This window comes from Choloepus didactylus, chromosome 20 (assembly GCF_015220235.1).
Source record: "Choloepus didactylus isolate mChoDid1 chromosome 20, mChoDid1.pri, whole genome shotgun sequence".
In the NCBI taxonomy this organism is placed as follows: domain Eukaryota; kingdom Metazoa; phylum Chordata; class Mammalia; order Pilosa; family Megalonychidae; genus Choloepus; species Choloepus didactylus.
This window is the reverse complement of record NC_051326.1, coordinates 52,448,738-52,468,435: the sequence shown is the minus strand read 5'-3', so window position 1 is coordinate 52,468,435 and position 19,698 is coordinate 52,448,738. Positions and strand designations below refer to the sequence as shown.

At 38.8% G+C, this 19,698-nt stretch overlaps 1 pseudogene; it reads left to right on the top strand.

Annotated features, from left to right (window-relative positions):
• The first annotated feature begins 17,618 nt into the window (after nucleotides 1-17,618).
• LOC119516354 lies at nucleotides 17,619-18,923 on the top strand (annotated as a pseudogene).
• Nucleotides 18,924-19,698: the final 775 nt, after the last annotated feature.

The window sequence follows — 19,698 nt, the reverse complement described above, 5'->3', positions numbered from 1 at the left end:
ACCAATGATTAACTTTACTTGCTTTTGAACTTCATTTGAATGGTGTTTCAGTTGGCTAAAGCTGCCAAAATGCAATATACCAGAAATGCATTGGCTTTTACAAAAGGGGCTTATTAGCTTACAATTTTACAATTCCAAGGCCATGAAAATGTCCAAATTAAGGCATCAACAAGAGGATACCTTCTCTGAGGAAAGGCTGCTGGCATCTGGGACACCTCTGTCACATGGGAAGGCACGTGGCTGGTGTTTGCTGGCTCTTCTTTCCCAGGTTTCATTGCTTTCAGGTTCTGGCTTCAGTGGCTCTTTTGGCTTCTGCGGGTGTTTCTCTCTCTCTCTGAACTCTCTTGGGTTTTCTGCCTTTTATACTTTCATAAAGGACTCCAGTAAAGGATTAAGACCCAACTTGAATTGGGTGGGTCACATCTCAATTGAAAGAACCTAACCAAAAGATCTCACCCACAATAGGTCTGCACCTACAGGGATGGATTAAAAGAACATGCCCTTTTCTGAGGTACAGCTTCAAACTAGCACAAACGGAATCATTCTATATGTGTTCTTTTATGTCTGGGTTCTTTCTTTTAACTTTAATACTGTGAAATTCATGTAAGTTGTTGCATGTAGTAGGTGGGGTTTTTTTTTGTTGCTATTGTTTGTTTTTTTATGTTTTTATTTTATTGCATGAATACATACCATAATTTATTTATATGCTCTGATGGTAATAGACCTTTGAAGTTTTCCAAGTTGGGTTGTTACAAATAAATCTGTTGCAAATATTCTTGTACTTTGCTTTTTTTGCACATTTTTATGCATTAAAGGGACATGCTAAGTTGAGTTGCTGGGTGACGGTGGAAGCATTATTCAGTTGAATAAATACAGATACAATGTTTTCTGAATTGTTTTACCAATATATTCTACCACAACAGTTTATGAGCATTACAATCATTCTACATTCTCATCAATACTTGATATCATCAGGTATTTGTTTTTTTCTTTATATTTCTTTCACTCTTTCTCCCTCCCTCCATTCCTTCCTTCTTTCCCTCACTCTTTTCTTTTTCTTCATTTCTTTGTTTCTCTTTCTTCCTTCCTTTCTTTCTCTTTCTTTCTCTTTCTTTCTTTTTTCTTTCTTTCTTCTTTTTCTCATTCTCTTGCTTTCTCACTCTTTTGCTGTCTCTCACTCTTTCTCTCCTCTTCTCTTCTTTCTAATTTTAGCCATCTTGTGTGTATCTGTGATGCTATCTGGTTGTTTCATTTCACTTTTCTCTTGTGATGAATGATGTTGACAACATTTTCATATACATTTTCTCCATTTAGATATTCCTTTGTCTGTTTAAATCTTTTGTCTAATTATTACTAGGTTGACTCTCATTTTCTTATTGACATTAGATCTTCAGATAAAATTTGGATAAACCTTTATTGAGGAATTGTATTTCCCATAGCTTCATTTACTCTCTGGTTTTTCTTTTCCATCTCTTAATGTGTTGTTTCTTTTTATAACTTTTCTGTGGTTTCATGTTGTCTTTTGATGAAAATGGTTTAATTTTAATGAACTCCAATATTTCAATAACTAGCTCTATGATTAGCACCTTTTGTGTTCTGTTTAAGAAATTTTTGCTTACCCCAAAGTCATGAACTATCAGCATAATTGTTTTACTCTTCCTATATAATATTTGTCCTATTTTTGTTCCACAGACCTTCTTGAGTTTCACTTGAACTATTTTTTGTTGTTGTTGTTAGGAAAACTTCCAGGCAACATTTCTTCAAATGTTGCTTCTTCCCCATTCCTTTCACTCCTTTCTCTCTTAGATTTGAATTACATATAAATTAAAACTTTCTACCTTGCCCCATTGGTCTCTTCTACTCTTCCATAATTTTATTTTCCCTTGTATGTTTTAATCTGGACATTTCTTCCAGTCAGTCTTCAAGTTAGCTAATCCCCTCTTCTGCAATATCTAAACTGGTCTTTAAATCTATTGAACTGTTAAAAATTTTGTTCATGCAGTTTCAGTTCTTGAATATCCACTTGACTGTTTTTCCTCGATTCTAGTTCTCTGCTATTTTTCATTTTATCCCCTCTTGAGTATTTTAACCATATTATTTTAACATCTTTTCCTTAATTACCATTTGATATGGGTTTTTTTATTTCTTTCACTCTTTTTGTCACTTTGTTTTCAGCCATTTCAGTCTTGTCTTTTTGCAGGCCTGGAAATTAATTTTTTGCATTTCAGATCTTGTATTTAAAAATTTGCATAGACACTGGATGATGTTATTTCTTTTAAATGAACTTCCTTTCTTTTGAAGGCATGTAGAATACTGACAGACCCCTTGATCCAATGAGGTGGGTTTTCAAGCTTTGTTATGGCTGGGGGTTTTTGCATTGTCCCTATTTCTGTGGTGTAAGGCTTGCTCCTAGGGTACAGGGTTTCCAGGTATCAGCTGAATGTTTGAGGTATTTACCTAGGCTCTTCCATCATATAATCCCCTGAACTCCCAACTTTGTTTTCAGCACTAGACTAACAGACTGTGAAAATCTTTGTTCAGCTCTTTAGGCCTCCACATGCTGCTTTTGTTGTTGTTGTTGATTTGCTATTTATTAAGGAAGTTACACTTATTATATGGACAGTTTAGAAGTCATCAAATGCCTCATGATCAAATCAGGTTTCACTTATTTGTGTTTATCTACCTGCCCACCCAACTTTTCAACTCTTTGCTGAGCCCAAAATACATCCTCTCTCTCCCCAACTGGGTGAGACTGCTGTAAGCTCCTGGATGGTGGGATTAGTTTCACTTCTATTCCACGAGAGGCAAATTGTCAAAGGCCCTCGGGGGAAAAAAAAAGGAAGAAAAAGTGTGGTTCCTTTTGTATTGCTTTTATTTTCCTCTGAAATTTGGTCCCTCATGTCCAGCCTTCCTTTTCTATTTTGCAGGCCTTTAAAATATTTACTTTATATCTATTCTAGGTAAGAAGATTAGACTGATACAAACTACTATGCAAAAGCTAGGAGTGCAAGTCTGATTCTCCCATTATATGATTTTGCATTGAAGGAAAAACAGAATAACAGTTTCAAATTACACCTTAATCTTCAATACATCTGTATGTTAGTGGAATTTCTCTAATAAATTTCCATTAGATGAATATTTAATATATTTATTTATTATTTAGTGCATATATGCATGAACTGATACATGAATTAATATATTTAGTCCCTGAAAAAAATCCTTTTTTAAGTGTCAATTATATGTCAGGCTCTGACCTATCCAGAGATTCTAAAACAAATAAGAAATCAACTCAGTCTTAAGGAGCTAAAAATCTACTGAAGGAAGCACACTAGCATAATATTGGTATAAACAGATTGTTACGGTATCCAAAAGGAATGAAACCTAACCACCAGGAGGTCTTCTTGGAAGAAGTGGCATTTGAGATGAATTCAGAAAATTGATTGGGATATGGATTAAGAATATGTACATGTCTGTGCATTGGGTTTGAGCATAGGGATTTGGAAAGTAGGGAATTCCAGGAAATGAGCGTAGCTTTTGCAAAACACTGACTATGAGAGATAGCATAGTGTTCTAGTTTGTTAATGCTGCCAGAATGCAAAACACCAGAGATGGATTGGCTTTTATAAAAGGAGGTTTATTTGATTACACAGTTACAGTTTTAAGGCCATAAAGTGTCCAAGGTAACACATCAGCAATCGGGTACCTTCATTGGAGGATGGCCAATGGTGTCCGGAAAACCCCTGTTAGCTGGGAAGGCACATGGCTGGTGTCTGCTCCAAAGTTCTGATTTCAAAATGGCTTTCTCCCAGGACGTTCCTCTCTAGGCTGCAGTTCCTCAAAAATGTCACTCTTAGTTGCACTTGGGGTATCTGACCTCTCTTAGCTTTTCCAGAGCAAAACTCTGCTTTCAACAGCTGTCCTCAAACTCTCTCTCATCTGCAGCATCTCTCAGATCCTGTGCATTCTTCAAAGTGTCCCTCTTGGCTAAAGCTCCTCTTCAAAATGTCAGTCTCAGCTACACTGAGTCCCTTCTACTTGTCAGCTCATTTATATGGCTCCACTCATCAAGGCCCACCCTGAATGAGTGGGGCCACACCTAATGTTCCAACTTAATCCCCACTAACATGTCTGCCCCACCAGATTGCATCAAAGAATATGGCTTTTTCTGGGGGACATAATACATTCAAACCAGCACACATAGTTTATTCAGGAATATGAAAATGATATGAACCCTTGAAATACAAAGAAGGGAATTTCAAGAGATGAGACTGGTGAAGAAGGTAAGAATCCAATTATAAAGAGCCTTTTACACCTTGGTGATGAGATGGGCTATATTCTGATATCTATGGTTTATAATTTAAGTATTTTAGATAGTGACGCAATCAGATAGAGATATTTTCTGGAAGCATTGGTGAAAGGACACTTTGGGAGGAGCCAGTGCAGAGCCTGCTGCAGTAATCTAGGCATAAGCTAATAGAGTCCTGAACCGAGATAGTGAATGTTGACTCAGAAAAAGTGAAAACTTGGTGTTTATCAATTCTTTCCCACTTTTTATCATCGTCTGGTTGAAAAAGTAGAATTAACTATGAGTTCTTAGAGAAAATCAATGGACTGCTCCCAGAAAACAGAAACCAGGTTAATGACAGCACTAAGCATATTAGGGAGCATTTTATAGTCTATGTAAACTCACTGTAACTTCAACACTCTCGATTAGAGTTTGCAATTATGGTTAAACTAATCTCTGGAATATTGAAATTTTTGCTACTCCAACAAGCTAGTAGGGCAAGATTAATGTAATGCCAGGAAATACCATCTAAATATTACAAAAACCAAAAGAAGAAAACTGAGATTCAATTAACTTAAATCAACATCAGCTTAGAGGAGACGAAACTCCAAATGTAAGGAAGATATTGTCTGTATTTAAACAGTCACGTACATCATGCAGTTTCCTTTAGTCCATTTGTTCTTGGTGGCAAAGGGAGCTGAGAGTTCCTCACCGTCACTTAGGGGAAATTTTTCAATGAAGCAGCAGTGTTCACTCACAACCCTACTACATGAACATTCTGCCAAAGTAAGTGTGCCTAAACTCCCCTTAGAGCACATGGTAAAAATTCCCAGATCTCGTTGTCAAGGATTCTGATTGCATAGTTCTGAGTTAGGACTACAAATACGCCTTCTAAAGGATCATCTCAGTACTATAATGTTCATAGTTTTTAGATGGCACTTTAGGAGATACTAGTTGGAAGGGAAATAGTAGGTTTGTACAGTTAGAAAAAACTATGCGCTCACAGTCCAAGCCATAGATAGAAATAGACACGGACTTGTACACATTTTAAGATTCTTAACTGGCATAAGATCCTTCCCCAGCCACACACAAAAGTAAATGATCATGATACTGTAGAATGAACATAACTCCAAATATATGATTATGCATATGTATATAACAACTTCATTTTTATAAAAAAAAAAGGTGCAAAAACTGTTGCGGTTTTATATAAACAAAACCACATAATTAACATTTGCTACCCTGTATTTTATACTGAGAATGGAAATTTATGATGGGATGAGTAAATAAACTATAAAAGTGAAAGACAAATAAAAGAATCTTGTGTGTATTGTATGCAGCAAGCGTAATAAAATCAGCCTATTAATTTTATATTGGCATAGCCTACACAGTATGTGTAAATCTCTATGTAGTAGAGTGCTGTGGCTGAGAGTGTACCCCTAATTATTTCTTAATGTGATGTTGACGTACTCAAAAAAGTACTGTTGTAAATTTACCAGTAATATTTTATATTCTAAAATGGAAAATTTTGAATTCACCTTTGGAGCAGACTACTTGTCTGGGTCTTTTAAGAAGCAAACACTTCACCATTGCTATCGTTGAGCTATGTGTATGTTTGAGCCCTCTTCTTGGCCAAGCTTATTGAAGTTGTTTACAGTTGCTCATGGCCAAAGAATCAAAAGATTGTTATATATCAGAAGATAGATTAAACAGAACAAATATCCCTGAAACAGACCTTTGTATCTATAAACTTGGAACACTTAAAAGTTAATGCAAAAAGTAAATCAAAAATGTTCAAAGGAAACTTATATACATCTTTAATTCTTGGATAGAGAATTATTTCTTAAGCATAAACTAATTCATGAAAAAGACCAATTTGACCACATAAAAACTTAAAATATTTGTGAATTAAAAGCATCACAAATCTAAAGTGCTCTTAAAATTTAATAAGAAAAATAACATAAACCAATAGGTAAATGGGCACAATTTATGAATAGGCAAGCCAATGAAGGAAAAAACATATTGTTTGAGAAAAAATTTTAAATGTTCAATCTCACTGTTGAAGAATGCAACACTAATAATGAGATAGAATTTCTCCCCCATCAATTTTGCTAATTTTTATTTCTCATGACAATACTTAATGCAAAACCGAATACTAACATTAGGCTTGTAAATTAGAATAACCTATTTATTTCTAGCAAACAATCAGATATATACATTTGGACTCTTCTCCAAGGATACTTATTGCATTATATATAAATTCAAATTAAATATTTCACATTGTTTAATAGTCAAGATATTTTATATCACTTAATGGTCAATATATTTCACATTATTTAAAGATCAAATATACAAGTTACAAATAAACATTCATCAGCACAATCCTTTATTGCAAAAAACTTGCACTAGACTAAAAAGCATAAAAATAGAAATTCTAAAAACAGCAACAAAAAAAAAACAAATGATAAATAAAACTCTTGTTCAGTGCTTTTCAGAGAGTTGTTTTGACCACTTGCATTAGAATCATCTTAAATAATTGGTAAACATACTGATAACTGAGGCCACTGGACCTATTCTAAATCCACAGAATCAGAATCTCTGTTTGTTGGACTTAGATAGCTGCAATTAAAAAGAGAACTGTAATTTTTTTAAAACATTAAAAATATGGAATCATTGCAGGTAATGATACTCCGTTTTCTTTACTTTGTAACTCTAATGATGTCTTAACAAATGTGCCCCCAAATGTCTATACTCTGCAATCTGTGTGACTCGGCTCCTGGGGGTCTTTATTTCAGTGAGTCTGCCTGATTTTGTCCCATGGTTCCTAGCAGGGACCAACCCTTGTGAATGATCTCTGAGTGCAAGAAAACAGCACCCAGAAAATTTTCTTCCTTGTCTAAATAAGTTATCATCTAAGCCACATCAAACCCTTTGTGGCTATCAAACCCTATTTTTAAAAAGAAAGTCTTCCTCTGAGACTGCACAGGGATAGTACAGACAAGTCTGAGGTCTCAGATAGTTCAGACACATTTGAGGTATCAAGCTTTTATTAACGCATCAGGAAGGAATCCTGGTATTGAGCTTTCAGTGACAAACTGAACATGGAATAACATGTTGAACAATTCATACTGTCCACCAACAATTTGCTTTGGGGCAATGCTTAGAAGTTTGTACTATCATTTTAGCCCATTTGATTTAGGGTGATGAGATATTATGAAGACAGCTCAGTGGGTTCTTGTTCCTAAATTTTTTTAAACTTGAATAAAACAAATGAAAGTTGTTGTCAGAAACACTAATATTTGGCCATAAGAGTGGCAAACAACTGTGGTTGAGCTCTGATTTTGAGACCAACATAGGAATATTTCGTTTCATTTGGACTAATGTATCATAATCAGAAGTCCCACCCTTAGATTATCCTGGTCAAAGCAATCAATTTAAATCCTTAACCAAAGATCCTCACCCCTTTGTCCACTAGAGAAGTAAATTGTTGAATTGGGTTATGTTTCTTATCCGGCACATTCTACAATGCTCTATCATAAATCAATTTTAGGCAACCAAGAAAATGTGGAGGATGTGCTTCCTTTGAACAATTTCTGTATATGCTGCAAGTGGAAAGCCCAAGATGATAAGGTGACTACCCTTCATGATAAACTGCCATTTCTTTCTTTAAATTTATGATCTAATGTGGGAACTTTACCAGCTAATTTCATGATTTTGTCTTCTTGAAAGCTACATCCAGTGGGGAGATCTTTATTTTCAGGGATCTGCATTGGTAAAGAGCTCAGGTATCTGTATTATAGTATAATTGTCCAAGTTTAAAGGCAAAGATTTAGTGATTAGTAACTGGGCAAAAAGGAGTCTGAAACTTCATATATGGTAATTTAATTGAGGAAGTAGATGATTTTCTCTTAGTAGAAATGTCCAACAGAGTATTTTTGATACACTACAAATGCCCAATTACTTGTAGACAACCACAAAGGCTTGGTTGTCAATGTGTGTGTGACATTGCTTTGAGGATGACTTCCTTTTTTTTTTTTTTTTAATAAGTTTCTGGTGCTTTTGAAACTTTAACATTTCTTACACAAAGGTGGGATTACTGGTTCCTGCAGAGGGGTTTGGCACATAAGGGAAGCACCACAGAATTGGTGGTATGGGCTGTTGAATGGGAAAACAATGAGAAATAGTAAGCAAGCTGCACTACCAGGAAGACGTACCAAAGTTACAATCCCAGTCAAAATCTAAGTAACAGACTTCTCCTGAGAGTATCCATAAAAAGAAAGGGCATGATTTTTCCATTGTTTTGGAAGCTATCAAGATTTAGATATGATAAATATATGCCAACTAATTAGAAATCAAGCCCAAAATTGCCTAAGTGGCTGAGAACTGACATGATGCATATAACCAGAGAATTTGAAACCCATGAAGAAGTTAACAAAGCAGCTCTGACCTCCTGTGATGAGAGTAAATTGAAGATATTTCTACCTGGTACCTGACACACCAGGGTTTCTCTTCAACTCCAAGCATTTTGAGCCTGAAGTCTAAAATACTGGTAGATTATTTGTTTCCAAAGAACACTTGTTAATGTGAGAAGAGCTTCAAGAGCCAGTAGATAATGGTCCCTGAAGAGAGGTTTCTGAAGTGTAAATTTAGATTACTAGTTTAGTTTTAAGACTGAGAATAATTTTTTTAATTGTATACTTCGTGTGTGTGTGTGAGAGAGAGTGTGTGTATGAAGTTTCAGAATTGGTGCTCTGTGTTCTGAGTTGAACATTCTCTTTCATCAGAATAGCTGACTGATAAGTGGAGACTCTCCTCATGCTGGCTATGTTAATTCCTTGGAACACATTTTTTAAGAGAGAATGCGGGTGATGCCATAGATATAAGGTGGAATGGCTGGATCTGGAAAAGATCATGGAAGAAATTTTAAGGCTGTTTAAATATTTTTAGCATTACTCCTATCAGAAAGGAAAGCCATTATACAGTTGTGAGCAGAAGGTAGATGTATCCTGGCAAATTTTAATGGAACTGCTCCGGTTGCTCTATTGAGAATAAAGAGTTGGGAAGCAGGAGTGGAAGCAGGAGAGCAGCTACTGGCTGCCACAATAATGTAAATAAGTGTTGATAGTGACTTAGATGAGGGTGGTGATTGTGGAAGTGGTGGGCAAATGGCCAGTTTATGGGCAAACAATGTTTTAAAAGAAAAGCCATCTGGATGGGTTGATGTATTGTAGTCTTGTATGAAGAAAGAATAAATTAAGGTCCGCACAAAGATATTTAGCTTAAGTGACAAGAAGCAGTGAACTCCCATTTACTGATGAGGAAAGCTATGAAGACACAAGATTGAGGGGGAAAGCTGAGGTATTTAGAGATGTTTATTATACATTCAGCATAGTTGACAGGTAGTTGGATATAAGTCTGGAGATCAGAGGACAGAGCTAACATGGAGATCAAAATTTGTGGACAATCAGCATATAGAAGGCATTTAAAGCAATGATATGAAATGAATCACTAAGAAAATGAGTGTAGGTTGAGAAGAAAAGAGGCTTATGCGCTAAACCTGGAGGCATTCTCGAAGAGAATCCAGGAAAAAGAGATTGAACAGTAGTAGCTAGTAACTTTAGTGACATAAGCAGCTCGTGAGATAAGTGGAAAACCAGGAATAAATGGTGTCTTGGGATTGAAGTAAAGATTACAAGGAAGAATTAGTGGAAAACTGTGCTAAATGCTGCTGGTAGGTCTAGTAAGATCAGGATAATTAACCGTTGAAGATTTAGCTGTGGGTCGGTCATTTATGGAGACAATTCTCCCACTGGATTTTGCTGGAGAGAAATGCAGAAAATGGTTAATCGCTGGAAGGGGATGTGAATAGAGGGTTTTGGTTTATTTGTGGTGATGGCAGTTTTATTCTTAAATTGGGAGGAATTACAGCAATGTTTATGATAATGGGAGTCAACCAGGAAAGAGAGAGAGAGAGAGAGAGAGAGAGAGAGAGAGAGAGAGAGAGAGGAAGCTGGAGGCAATAATCAGTTGCTGAGACAATAACCTTGAGTAGACCAGAGAAGTTAGTGTCTACTGCACAAAAAACAGGAGTTATGTTAGATAGGAGAAGGAATTGTCCAGTAACAGGAGGGAAGGTGGAATATAAGGAAACAATTGTATATGTCCATTTTATGCACTGGTGGAATCTTGTGGACATTTCTCATCACTTTTTCTGTTTTAATAGTAAATTAGAAAGCAAATCATCTGAGATGGAGGATGGAAGAAGAGATGTAGAATGTTTTAGGAGGAAAGAAAATTTTAAATAGTCTGCTTCATTATGAAAGAGTGACAGATTGAATGAACTAGGAAATCAAGTAGAAATTTAGGTTGGTATTAAAGACCCATTTAAAGTTAGTGGTCATTAATTACAAGTGAGACAAGTTGTTTTAGCTTGCTGGCTGCTAAGTCAAATACTATTCAACGTGTTGACTTAAATAATGGGAATTTACTGGCTTGCAATTTTAAGCCTAGAAAAATTCCTAAAGCAAGGCATCATCAAGGTGATGCTTTCTCCTAAAAGACTGTGGCATTCTTGGGCAGGCTGCTGGTGATTCTTGGTCCTTGGCTATTCTTTCACATGGCTATACACAAGGGGGTCTCCGCTGGCTTCTCTGGGTTCCATTGACTTGAAGCTTCAGGCTGCAATGTGTATCTTTCTTTCTCTCTGAGGACTTCCCTATAAAGCCTTCAGTAATAGGATTAAGACACATCCTGATTCAACTGGGCCAAACTTAACTGAAGTAACCTCATCAGAAGGTCCTATTTACAATGGGTTCACACCCACAGGAATGGATTTAAGTTTAAGAACATGTTTTTCTGGGGCATATAGTTCCAACCACCACACCAAGTCTTTATGGCTTTGTGTTTTTGTTAAGGGGACATGAGAACAACTTTGAGGGTTTTTGTTGTTGTTGTTGTTGTTTCCTTACTCTTAAATAAAGAAAACTCTATGGCTCTCTTCTTCACTCTTCCTTAAAGTAAAATCATTGCTTTTACACTGGGGTGAATGATAAGGACTCTGATTCTTAGTCATAACAAGTAGTTAATTTGTATCCAATAGGGAGATGGATTTCTAAGATACAGAGGAGATCAAGCTATAGTCTAGCCCTCAAGAAACTTACAAACCTAGAAGGGTTTGCAAAAAGTTATGTAGAAATTTTAGGATCAAACTGAGAACTTGATGCAAGAGACTAGATCTAAAAGTTAGGTCTTTATTTCTTAAGAATGCTCTGAGTTAGACATGTCCTAAGCACCACTGTAGGTGCCTGTGTATTTATATAAATAACTTTAAAAGGAATGAAAGTGCTTACATTAAAATTCTAGCATCTAGAATCAATGCTGTTCTTGAAGAGCAAATCTTCCAAAACCTTTATTTATTTCTATGGTCCCTCGACCACAAACAGCATATGGGTACAATAGATGTCATCTGTGTAAATGTCATAAAAGTGTTTTGTCTACAATAATAAGCTTAAAGCTGAATTGGTTTACCTTCCAAAATTCATCTTCCTTTTCTTTAATCTTGTGATAATAAGCAATTATAGAGCTCTTTTGATGGTTAAATAATATATGAAAGCTATCTAATACAGTATCTGTAACATAAGGTGTTCAATTTATATTTGTAGTTATTATTTTTATGGGCTGACTTGAAGTGGAACTATTTATGTTTGTTGTTACTTTTATGGGTGACCTGAGGCTGACTTGAAGGTAAACATGTAGTAATTCTCTAACCCTAGGTCCCATTTTTATAGCACACCATGGTCTCTAGCCTGGGCATGGTCAGAATAGTTAAGGAGACAACCACAGCAAAGATGACCACACAGCTGTCACTGTAACTTTCCAAACCCTGCCCTTTCCAGGTGCAGTTTCTACAGGATCAAGGATAAGTTTCTTCCCTTTGCAAGGGATGGCAGGAAGTGACAGGCTGAGCATGAGGCTGATGGGTGTGGAGGTAAAGAAATCTAGGAGACACTGGACTTTATCCCAAGAATAAAGAGCCCAATATAAGAAAATGGGTATATGAAATCAGAATGGAAACATGTCTTCACTGCACACTCACAAATGGGTAGTCTCAGAATTGGGAATCAGATGCAGGACAAAAACTTCTACCAAAGGAAAGAAAATAATTGTGCTTGTGAAGTCAACGTGAGATGCTTATTATTCTCAGCAATCTGAGACTATCCACATGTAGCTTTCCTTGTGTCAATTTAAATGTCTGATTTTTCACAATTCCCTTTAAATGGAAAAGAAATTGTTTTGTCTGCAGTGATTTACATTCTACTTGTTCCTATCCTTTTTTTTTTATTGAAATGAAGTAGAGAGCAAACTTGAACTTGAGGTAATTGTTCAAGTGCAGTTGAAGTTATATGAGACTTTGAACTATTATCATGAACTCCGACTTTTGCTCACAATCAATCACAACTTCTTTTTCTGTTTGGTATCATTCTTCAGAATCAAGGCAATATTACAGGATTGTAAATGTAAAATTGTACAAATCCACTAGACACAGGTGAAGAATGGTATAAAATAATATGGCATTACTCCTACCTAGTTTATAAGTTTTGTATTGTTGTAAATATAAATTGTAACAAATAAGTCTTCACAAAGCATAGTAGACAAATCACATAAACTACATTGTTTTAAAGGAAATAAATACTGTCTCCACAATTTCTATCACAGAATGGAATTTCAGTAGTTTGTAGTTTTTTATTGTTATTTTCATTCCAGTTTATATTAATATAGACTTTAGAGTTAATAATATACTCTCTCATGCATTACCACCTTTTATCCTCAGAAAATCCCTATAATATATCAAAGAAAAGAAAGAACTTGGAAGTTAATGAAGTTAAAATATGCTCCAAGTTACAGACCTAGAAATCAGTAAAGCCAGGGCTTGGATCTCAGTTTTTCTGACTTAAGACCTCTACCCATTGCCTCTCCTCTCATTGATTCCTTAACACATTTTCAAATCGACTTTTACCACCACCAGCACATGGAAGCTGCCCTCTAAATCACCCTGATATTCAGTTGTCAATATCAATCCTTTCAGTTGTAATTCTATCTTAGGCTTTGTGTTATTGACAAGTGACCTGCCTTCTGGAAATTCTTTGAACCTGGATTCTGAGCACCATTGATCTAGCTTTCATGCTAAAACTCTGACCACTCTTTCTTCATTTGTTCATTCATTCGTCATTCACTCATTTAACAAATACTTACTGAATGCTGAAATGTTCCAGGTATACAGTAGTTAAATGAAGTACACTTAGTCCCTGACTTCCTATCACTTATCCCTACCACCACTTAAATGTTACTTTCCTCAGTTTCTGTCTTCAGTAGTATGTTCTCCATATTTAACATGATCTTCCTTGAGGATCTCATTCCCTGGCTTCAAATACCATCTATATTTATGATCTTCAGATCTTTGTATCTAACCCAGACCTTGTAACTTAAGACCTAAAATTAAGGCCCAATATTTTATGCTGCCTCGATAGCTGGTGAAGCCGGGAAGGCCTTGAATGACCCAACTGCAAGTTCACCTGCCCCTTCTGCTCCTACAGTAATGTCCCTGAGCCAAACAACCTTCTTTATCAACAGAACCAGGCACAGTCCCTGCTTTACTCGGTGTAGTGGCTTTTAGTTCCCTGCCAGCCCATGGACTTATTCAAACAAGCCAACCGTATCCTCTTGCAGGAACCAGGAGGCACCCCACCTCCTTGACACTACAAAGCCTGCCTGCCACAGCCCCTGCTGACTCCCTCGATTTCCTAATGCGGTTCCCCTGTAGCCCTATGTGGCATGAGGTGTCCTCCTCCCCCAGGCTGTGAATATCTGTAACTAATAAACTGCTGCGTGTCTGATCTGTCCCGTGTCAGGTGTCATGCGTTCAATCATCTACCCCTAAGGCAGGATCCTTCCCTCACCAATGGGGTGATTTTAAAAAGGCCTCTCTTCCTTGCTCCCCAGCACCTTGATTATATTGCTAGCAGTCTATTTAACTGTTTTCTATTAATCAGCAAGATCAACTCTCCCTCAGAAGGTAACAAAATGAATCTTCTCTGAAGATTTTCCAAATGAGGTCATATTCACGGGTATTAGAGTTTTGGGCATGGGCATGTCTTTTGGGGGGTACAAGCCAATCCCCTACAGTGGGTTACCTAACCTAGTAACATGCACAAAACATCCCTCGTCACTGTGCTTTTCTTGGATGGTGGCTGCTGTGCTTGTCCATTTACTTTCAAAAGTGGGCAAGGGAGTACTAAGATGTTCTCAAGTGGGTCAGCTTGATGTCAAAAATATTCCTCTCTACTCCCACTGTTTTACAGCAGCCTAAGTCTTCCTGGTTAGCAAAGTCTATACACCTGACAGTATGGTGAGACCTTCTTGACTTCTTGTCCCTTGGCACAAGAAAGCTGTGGTGCTCAAGTAGCTTAAAGTTCAAGGGGATCCATGATGTATCCCCTGATGGACATTTCCCTTTTGAGAATCAGGACCTCTTAACTTATAGAGCCCAGACTTTCAGGGAAAAGAAGAGCAAATTACCCAATAGGTCATTGGAAGTTCTGGTAAGTGTGGGTACTCATGTTTTCAGTTCTTGTTTCCTGAACCCATATTCTATCTGTTAGGGACACACCACCATACTGAGGTGGTTGATTAAGAGCCTGCTTCATTGTGTGTGATCTGTACAGTTGCACAGGTTTAGAAAGACCCGCATGTCGTTTAATGCTCTGATGTCACCACCTTGGAATTCACAATACCTTTGAACTAGGAGTCCTGCATTTTCATTTTGCCCTGGACTTCACAAATTAAGTAGCTGGTCTTTGGATACACTGATTCCCAGAGGCTGGCACTTCATCTTTGTAATGTGTCATATTTGAACCAGTGTTTCAGTTGTCTCTTCCACAGGCCATTTCATCTGTCGCTCAGGCCAGCAGCCTCAGGGGTGTGTATCATGCGAGGTGATAGGTACACCCCATTGTTGTGTGTTCACTCCCACACATCTTTTGCTATCAAGTGGATCCTTTGGTCTGAAGATTTTTATGAGCAATCACATGCCAGTGGCTTAAACACTCTCTCAGCCCCAAGAAGCCAAGAAGGCAGGAAAATCAACCCTATAACATGAACATGTTTCTATTTCAGGTAAAATGAATTGCTGCATCTTTCAGCTTAGAAGAGACCCATTATAGTCAATTTCCAAAAACTGGCTGACTGGTGTTCTCAAGGTAAGATGTTGTATCAGATTTTAACACTAGTTTTTGTTGCTAGCATATTAGATGTTCAGCAGCAGTACTAGATCATTCTTGGTAAGTGAGAACACTTGATTTTGGGCCCTTGCATTCCCTTCATTTTTGCCACAACTACTCATGAATCCATTATTCCAGAAATGCGGTGGCTGATGATAGAGGCTGGCTGATCAAGTTGTGTTGTCTACCTGGTTATTCCCTGACCCTTCTGTAATGGGTGCTCTCTAGTGGCTTTTAACGTAAATCTTCATACTTTGTGCCTCCTCCTATATGTCCACTCACATGGTTCTAATCAAAATCTCTTCATTCTACATTTTTCACTGAACATAAGTTTTTGTATAGTCTAGCCTTGAACCTCTTCTCTTCTCACATAAAATGAATGACAGGGACACCCCTTAAAGTCGTCCATTTTCCTCTCACCACTCAAGGCTCCATCCAAGACATCATTCTGACTTGCAACCATCAGTAAACTAAGCTCAGGCTTTTCTTTCTTCTGGGGCCCTAATTGTGAGCTGAAGGAGCAGTGCTAACGCAACAGCTATACAAATCACTGGGGTTTGGACTACTTCCTCATGCAGCTTGCTTGTGTACTTTGACCCTACTTGTAACCATTCTCAAATGCATCATTTCTGTTTTACAATGGCTTACACTTGACCTTATGTCTTTATTGGTCTAACAAAACCCAGAACATGGTAGAGAGTTATGACCACATGGCACCTGAAGCATATATACCATAGTCTACTAGCACACTAAGAGCTGTTTTTCTAAAGGAGTATTTTGCTGTTACACATTTCACGTCTTCAGAACCCAAGGGGATCTGCACTGTGATTCTCCCTTTGGTGGTTGTCATAAACTCCACATCACATGGTCCCCATGATCATATCTCTAATACTGTAGGGTCTAAAAGGTCATATGATCCAAGTCACTATTTGCTTACACTGCAGAGTGGACTGTAAAGAACTTTCCTTCTTTGAACCCCATTCAATGCTGGCAGATTTACATGCTACCCAGAGTATGGATGAGAGCAGTATTTCCAGGTGTGGAATAGAATGCCTCCAGAACCAAAACATGCTAATCGGGCATTGCTTTTCTTTCTTTATGGTGGAAGTTGTAAAATGCAATAATTGGTGAAGGAGCAAATTTCAAGGCATTCCCAGACCATTGTACCCCAAAATTTTATTTACGGGGTGAACTCCTGAATTGCAACATATTTTATTTTCTACCTTCTGATTACCTTCTGGAATACATGTGCTCACCAAGGCCTCCAACATACTGGCCACATCTTGCTCCTCCAGTTCAAGTAATTGATGGCATCAACATAGTAGAACAGTTTCTATGGGATATCCAGCAGGCCCAGTCTCTTTGGGAGGAAAACTTAACATATCCCTGCAACATGACAGTTAAAAATATGCTGTTTGTCATACATGGTGCATACCCATATCTGGCACCACAACTGCAATCCTAGGCTTATTTGGTTAAGCTTGCAATGGTCCCATAAACTTTCAGGATTGTCTGGGTTTTGCAGGGTCTACACTGGAAAATTAAGTGAACATATGATGGAGTCTACTATCCTGAATCATTTATGACTTTAAGCATGGATTAATTTCTGTCATTTCCCCCAGAATAGAAGATTGGTTTTGATTCACTGTCTTGGTTGGAGTGTGTGTGTGTTTGGGGAATGGGAGCGGGGGGGGGGGGGCGGTTGGTGGTGATAATGGGGCACAGATTCAGTATCTTCCACTTTACCTGTCTTACTATGGTAACCTACTGCAACCATAAGTTGACCTGGAGAGCTTGTGCCAAGTACCAGTATTTACATTTCAACTATAAATTCAGGGACAAAGGGAATGACTACCTCATGAGTCTGCAGACCCAGTGGACCTTTGTAAACTGCAACTTGGCTAGAACTCCACTTTTATTATCTGGCTCCATATACAACTTACTTTAAAGGGAAGCAGTTATGACGTTATGACACTTCAGTCTCTGAGCATCAAAGTTAAATTCAGGTCTGCGTCCATATCCCAAGCCCTGGCCTCTCACCTTACTCCCCAGACAACATGAGCTTCACCACCCACTCCACCACCTTCTCCACCAACTACCGATCCCTGAGCTCGGTCCAGTTTCCCAGCCACTGGGTTCAGCAGGCCAGCAGCACGGCCAGAGTCTATGTGGGCACTGGGGGCTCAGGCTCCTGGATTTCCGTGTCCCACTCTTCTAGCTCCCAGGGCTGCTGGGGGTCCAGGAGCCTGGCCAGCGGGATGGCCGGCAGGATGGCCAGGGTTCTGGCGGGAATGTGGGGCATCCAGGGCGAAAAGGAGACCATGTAAGACCTGAACAACTGCCTGGCCTCCTACCTGGACAGGGTGAGGAGCCTGGAGACTGAGAATTCGAGACTGGAGGGCAAAATTTGGGAACACCTGGAGAAGAAGGGACCCCAGGTCAGTGACTGGATCCATTACTTAAAGATCATCAAGGAACTGAGGGCTCAGATCTTTGAAATTTCTGTGGACAATGTCTGCATTGTTCTGCAGACTGACAATGCCCGCTGGCTGCTGATGACTTCAGAGTCAAGTACGAGACTGAGTTGGCCATGCACCAGTCTGTGGAGAGTGACATCCATGGGCTCCGCAAGGTCATTGATGACACCATTGTCACTCGGCTGCAGCTGGAGACGGAGATTGAGGCTCTCAAGGAGGAGCTGCTCTTCATGAAGAAGAACCATGAGGAGGAAGTAAAGGGCCTATAAGCCCAGATTGCCAGCTCTGGGCTGACAGTGGAGGTGGATGCCCCCAAGTTTCAGGACCTCAGCAAGATCATGGCAGACATCTGAGCCCAGCATGATGAGTTGGCTCAGAAGAACTGAGGAGCTGGACAAGTACTGGTCTCAGCAGACTGAAGAGAGCACCACAGTGGTCAACTCTTAGTCTGCTGAGATAGGAGCTGCTGAGATGACACTCATGGAGCTGAGATGTGCTGTCCAGTCCTTGGAAATCAACCTGGACTCCATGAGAAACCTGAAAGCCAGCCTGGAGAACAGCCTGTGGGAGGTGGAAGCCCACTATGCCCTGCAGATGGAGCAGCTCAAGGGTGTCCTGCTGCACCTGGAGTCGGAGCTGGCACAGACCCAGGCAGAGGGGCAGCACCAGGCCCAGGAGTACAAGGCCCTGCTAAACATCAAAGTCAAGCTAGAGACCAAGATTGCCACCTATTGCCACCTGCTAGAAGACAGAGAGGACTTCAGTCTCAGCGATGCCCTGGGCAGTAGCAACTCTGTGCAAACCATCCATGAGACCACCACCCACAGGATCGTGGACAGCAAAGTGGTATCTGAGATCAATAACACCAAAGTTCGGAGGCACTGAGGCAGCAGAAGCAGGGTGCCCTTTGGGGAACCGGTGACCAATAAAAACTTCTGCATCTTCAAAAAAAAAAAGTTAAAATCAACAGTCTTCAAACTGTTGTGTAGTTCCTTTTCCACAGTGAACTGTTGCACAAGTAAATGGCTGTAGATTCCTTTGGGGAATCATTACCATGTACCCCTGTCCTTAGAAAGTAAACAGGCAGGATGCTTTCTGGTAGGGGCTCAGTCTCTCCTTCGTCAACAGATGCTGAGTCTGAAATCTGGCTCAAGCCCAGAAACTGGGCAAAGGATTGTGAGTTTTTTATGGAATGACTTTCTTTAACTTCCTGATCATCCATCCTTGATTCCTCTTCATTAAATAAGTTAAGTCATACTCTTCTTGGCTTGCTAACTGTTTTGTTCCTAGCAAGGCCATGTTTTATCAACCATCTCTGTAGCTCTTTGCCCATCAGGTCTTCCAAGCTGCCACTATGACCGTGCCACCTATTGTGACAATGACAATGTCTGGCTTCTAATGTTTAAGTACTACCAACTGGCTTCTACCAACCATCCCCTTTGCTAACAATGAACCCAGTTCTACAATCAACCATCAGCCTTGACCTAACAAAGAAAGCTGGTGCTACTCTCTGCAGCACATTACTAATTGTTTTGGTAACTTGTGGATTTTCCAGACTTCATTATATAATAAATTCATCTAGTGCTCTTTCCAGCATTATATAGTATATGGTCTAGAGATATAGCTGTTCACACTTTGACACTGAAAGCCTGCTTATTTA